This window comes from Ranitomeya variabilis, chromosome 5 (genome assembly GCF_051348905.1).
Source record: "Ranitomeya variabilis isolate aRanVar5 chromosome 5, aRanVar5.hap1, whole genome shotgun sequence".
Classification (NCBI taxonomy): domain Eukaryota; kingdom Metazoa; phylum Chordata; class Amphibia; order Anura; family Dendrobatidae; genus Ranitomeya; species Ranitomeya variabilis.
The window spans coordinates 249,325,442-249,331,441 of NC_135236.1; positions in this window are offsets into that span (position 1 = coordinate 249,325,442).

Here is a 6,000-nt window from a genome sequence, read left to right on the forward strand (position 1 = left end):
CCACTGTGAGACGGTACCCTAATGCACTATAAAAATGCAATAAACACATAGGGAAATAAGCAAATACCATTTGTAAAGTTAAAGAAAAAGAAAACTAAGTTGAATAAATACATGCAGTATGCTGAAAAAGTATACTGAAAAGTATGTGTTCTACATGCATATTTAAGCTGGCCTTACACATCAGATTGCAAAAAATGTGGCGTTGCTTAACACCATGTGACAAATATATATACATTTCATGTGCAATTCAAGGGGGAAAGCAAAACAGAGTGACAGCTAAGCAGATAAACTCACTAATAACCAAGTGGTAACAGGTATACCGTAGTGATGTTGCACTTTTATTTAAGTACATGGACAATAATCATGATCCCTATGAACACAACAGGATAAAGTGCTAGTGCATGTGGACCACAAAATGATGATAACCAAAAATACAAAGCATATCATAAATCCAAAATATAGAAAGTGACAGTGCATAAAATAACATGGAAGAGGATGCTGTGTTACCATTTGTGATCCTACATATAATCCTACATGGAATATACCCTAATGATGAAAGGAATCTGGGCAATGCAGAAAGTTTTTAGCCTGAATTAGGCAAGTAAAACATTGTGCCCGGGAAGGGTTGAAGCAAATAAACACATGAGTGCTATACCTGAATGTGGACTTCTCAGTCAGAAAACACGCCCCGATGTGCGTTTCGCAATCGCTTCTTCAATAGGGGGACAGTAAGATAAGAGGGTAGTGCCCGGTTTATATAAGTATAGTGGAGCTAATGGCGCTCACTCCAGCTGTGCAGGAAACCAGGAGCGGTGGGTCCGATGTCACACGTCATCAATCACCGCCTACCACGACGCGTCAGTGGGTGGGAGGGGAGGATGACACAGAGGGACGCGTTACTTGTTTTACTTGCCTAATTCAGGCTAAAAACTTTCTGCATTGCCCCGATTCCTTTCATCATTAGGGCAACATCACTATACATGTTACCACTTGGCAGAGGCGTAGCTAGGGATTTGGTTCAGGGGGCGAAGCTTCTGAGTGGGCGTGATGCGCCCTAATAGTGGAGGAGAACCTCAGCAGATGACCGCGCTGTTACTGAAGATAATCTCTATATAAAGACCAATATGGATATTACCGCCATATGGTCAGTGATAGATACCAGTCCTGCAGAACATATAACAGATCACTGCACAGTTACAGATAATGTCTTACCGCTGACGTCCTTTCTGATGGAATCGTTCATTTTTCCCTTCTTTTCCATCTGGCCCAGACCGACATGAAAACTTCTTCCAGCTACAACTTGTCTGCAGAGAATACAACAAAGACACGTTTCACTTCTCACATTCCAGCCCCATCACCATCTATTCCCAACCAGCACAAACTCCTCATCCTGCTGATACTCCAATACTGAGCCGCTGCTTCCATATGTGTCCTTATTACTGCACCTGATACCCCAATGCTGAGCCACTGCTGCCGTATGTGTCCCTGTTACTGCACCTGATACCCCAATACTGAGCCGCTACTGCCGTATGTGTCCCTATTACTGCCCCTGATACCCCAATACTGAGCCGCTGCTGCCGTATGTGTCCCTATTTATACCCCAATACTGAGCCTCTGCTGCCGTATGTGTCCCTATTACTGCCCCTGAAACCCCAATACTGAGCCGCTGCTGCCGTATGTGTCCCTATTACTGCACCTGATACCCCAATACTGAAAAACACCAGAAAACAGGCAGAGATGCTTACCTGTTCAAGGCCTCCAACAATTGCACTAACCAGGGTGCACCAGGCCCAAGTAAAGATAGCAAAAACACAGGTAAGCATCTCTGCCTGTTTTCTGGTGTTTTTTTGTTTAGTATAGTGGAGGTTTTTCCTCCAATGGTGTTTTTTTTAGATTAGGACTGCCAAGATACAAGGACCCTTGACGTGGGTTGGCAGCTTCAATATTGTGGCCATAATATCAACCAATACCTTGCATACATTGTTATGTTTTTGGTGCACTGTACATTTTTCCAGGGTGCGGCTGGGCCCTAGATGGCTCTGTACACTGTGGCCTCTGTTCACACAGGATGCATCATGGTTAGCCCGCTATATATATGGCGTCATTAATAGGCTTTGCACCATATACTTTGCATTCCTGTGTGAACATGCCACATACAGACTATTTTTGTGCACGGGTGCTCCAAGCAGCCAATTCCTGATTGTAGGTTGGCTGCATCGGTATTATTTGCACCTGTGTTTTTGCTATCTTTACTTGGGCCTGGTGCACCCTGGTTAGTGCAATTGTTGGAGGCCTTGAACAGGTAAGCATCTCTGCCTGTTTTCTGGTGTTTTTTTGTTTAGTATAGTGGAGGTTTTTCCTCCAATGGTGTTTTTTTACCCCAATACTGAGCCTCTGCTGCCGTATTTGACCCTATTACTGCACCTGCTACCCCAATGCTGAGCCACTGCTGCCATATGTGTCCCTATTACTGCCCCTGATACCCAAATACTGAGCTGCTGCTGCCGTATGTGTCCCTATTACTGCACCTCATACCCCAATACTGAGCCGCTCCTGCCGTGTCTCTATTACTGCCACTGATACCCCAATACTGAGCCGCTGCTGCGTATGTGACCCCATTACTCCACCTGATACCCCAATACTGAGCCGCTGCTGCTGCTGTATGTGTCCCTATTACTGCCCCTGATACCCTAATACTGGGCCGCTGCTGTGTCCCTATTACTGCCCAATACCCCAATACTGAGCCGCTGCTGCCGTATGTCCTGTGAGGCTGTGGCCTCTGATACAGCTAGGGGGCGCTGTTTGTTCTCCCCAGAATGTGCATGCAGACGGATGAAGTCCATAGGTGTGCATGAGAGTTATGGATTTCCGGTCCGGGTTTTCCATGTGGCTAAAGGCCACAGGTTTGTCTGTATTTAAAAACCCTGCAGTAATGGGTATGGGTGTGTCAGGCCATGTCAGGCGTCTGGCCAGGTGAGGCCAGGTGTGTGAGGTGCACGTCAGTGTCAGTCTGGTGTGTGCTGGTCTGCAGAGTGCATGGAGGCCAGCAGAGCCAGCACCCAGGGCAGCTGAATAGCCTGGCACCCGCAGCGTACACAGAGATGCAAGTCGTCCATGGTACTGGTCTCGGAGGTGGACAGTCCTGTGCCCGTAGGAGTCGGATGTGGACAGTCCTGTGCCCGGAGGTGGATGTCCTGTGCCCGAAAAAGGACTAGCATGTGCAACGATTGCAAACAGGTGGATATGGTGCCCGGCTGCTATCCGGAGGATATCCTGAACTGTGTACGACTGTGTGAGTAAAGAGTCTGTAAAGAGACTGTGATACAGCGATGCAGGACACCCACAGGAACTAGTCAGAGGAGGGCTGGCATGAGTAGTGTCTGCAACATACGAGGCTGTGTGTATGGAGACGTATAGAGACTGTGAGATGGTGTGCGGTCGCCCAGGGAAACTGGACAAGGGAAGTCTGGCCTGTTTAGGGACCACAAATCTAAAGCCATGTGAAATGTATTGCATTGAACTGGTGTAAACTGATCACTGCAGTTATATGCATTTATGTGTACCCGGCTGCACTCCAGAGGATGAAGAGTGCAGTGCACTGAGTGAGTACCGAGGACTGACACCCTGCGTCTTGGGCTGTCTTATGTGTACCCGTCTGCACTCCAGAGGATAAAGAGTGCAGTGCGCTGAGTGAGTACAGAGACTTTTTACCGGCGTGCGGTCACCCAGGGAAACTGGACAGAGGGAAGTTCGGCCTGTGTATTGACTGCGTCATATAGCCATGCATTATTAATGGACTGTATGAAGAAGCCGTTTACTATATTGACTGTGTGAAGTAACACAATAAAAGACTTTTGTGTTTGAATTTGTGGGTTACTGCTTCTTCACTGCGTACGAAGCTACTGCAGCTTTACAGTCCCTATTACTGCATCTGATACCCCAACACTGAGCCACTGCTGCCGTCTGTGTCCCTATTACTGCACCTGCTGTGTGGTTCTCTGTGCCCTCTAAATTCTAAAGCACCCCTCTATAATATAGTAATGCCGGGTGCAAGTGCCCTAGAAAACAGTGCCCATATTTTGCCCCCTAGAAAGTAATATTGCCCTGTGTGCCCCTTTGATAGCCACAGTAACCTGACCCCTTAGTAGCCCCCAAACTGTTTGATGGCTCCAACATTGTATAATGACCCCCACACTGTAATCTCCATACTGTATGATGGCCCCCTATATAGCCTCCATATACAGTAGCATAATGCACCAAATAGTTCACAATATAGTATAATACTCACATAGGCAGACTCTATAGCATAAGGCAGCCCTCATAGGCAGACTCTGTAATAAGGCAGCACCCGCATAATCAGACCCTGTAATAAGGCGGCAGACCCTGTAATAAGGCAGCACCCCCATAGTCAGACCCTGTAATAAGGCAGCACCCCCATAGTCAGACCGTGTAATAAGGCAGCACCCTCATAGGCACACTCTGTAGTATAAAGCAGCACCCCCATAGGCAGACCCTGTAGTAAGGCAGCACCCCCATACTCAGACCCTGTAATAAGGCAGCCCCCATATTCAGACCCTGTAAAAAGGCAGCACCCCTATAGGCAAAACCTGTAATAAGGCAGCACCCCCATAGTCAGACCCTGTAATGAGGTAGCACCCCTATAGTCAGACCCTGTAATAACGCAGCACCCCTATAGTCAGACCCTGTAATAAGGCAGCCCCCATAGTCAGATCCTGTAATAAGGCAGCACCCCCATAGTCAGACCCTGTAATGAGGTAGCACCCCTATAGTCAGACCCTGTAATAAGGCAGCACCCCTATAGTCAGACCCTGTAATAAGGCAGCACCCCTATAGTCAGACCCTGTAATAAGGCAGCACCCCCATAGTCAGACCCTGTAATAATGCTGCACCCCCATAGTCAGACCCTGTAATAAGGCAGCCCCCATAGTCAGACCCTGTAATAAGGCAGGTACCACTCAATAATAAAATATAAAATATTTTATTGATAGCAATTAAACAAAATAATGAAGAAAATTTTTTATACAAAACAAAGGAAATGAAAATGTGGTTGTTAAATGTGGCTATATATAATGAATCTTTAAGCACAATTTATTATATTCATACTTTTTATGCTCTTTATTTTTTATGGGACTATTGACTTACATGTCTTTATGAGTTATATCAATATATAAAATTTTTGACACTATTTATGTTTATATTGACATGTGTCATTACAACTCCTGAGCCTGCTGTTGCATGTAGTCTTATCATTCATTGAATATAACTGTTTTTTGTATACATACTTGGTTGTTTAAACCTATACATGGATTGCTTTGGGGCCACTCTGCCTTGTTTTCATTTCCTTTGTTTTGTATAAAAAATATTTTTCATTATTTTGTTTTTTAATTGCTATCAATAAAATATTTTATATTTTATTATTGAGTGGTACTTCCCTTCTTTTTTGGATATATGTGATTCTGGCAGTATACTATATATAATTATTGGTCTAATATACTTTGGTAACCTGTAATAAGGCAGCCCCCACAGTCAGACCCTGTAATGAGGCGTCAGACCCTGTGATAAGGCGGCAGATCCCCATAGTCTGACCCTATAATAAGGCAGCCTTCCCATAGGCAGACCCTGTAATAAGGCAGCCCCCCCATAGGCAGACCCTGTAATAAGGCAGCACCCCCATAGGCAGTCCCCCATATGCAGACCCAGTAATAAGGCAGCCCCCCATATGCAGACCCTGTAATAAGGCGGCCCCCATAAAAAATAAATACTCACCTCTCTTCTTCCTGGTTCCTGCGCTTTTTTGGGATTTTGCACTTACCTCAATGTCAAGCAGCAGCCCCAAAGCAAACAAGATTTTAGGATGTGTAGCGCCCCCACTGCCGCAGGGCCGAGGGGTACCCGGTACCGGGCCTCTGAGTCTCTGCTCTGGGGTTGTCACGGTGGCTAGGCCCGGTCCGTGACCCTGCTGAGGGGCGTACAGTGAAT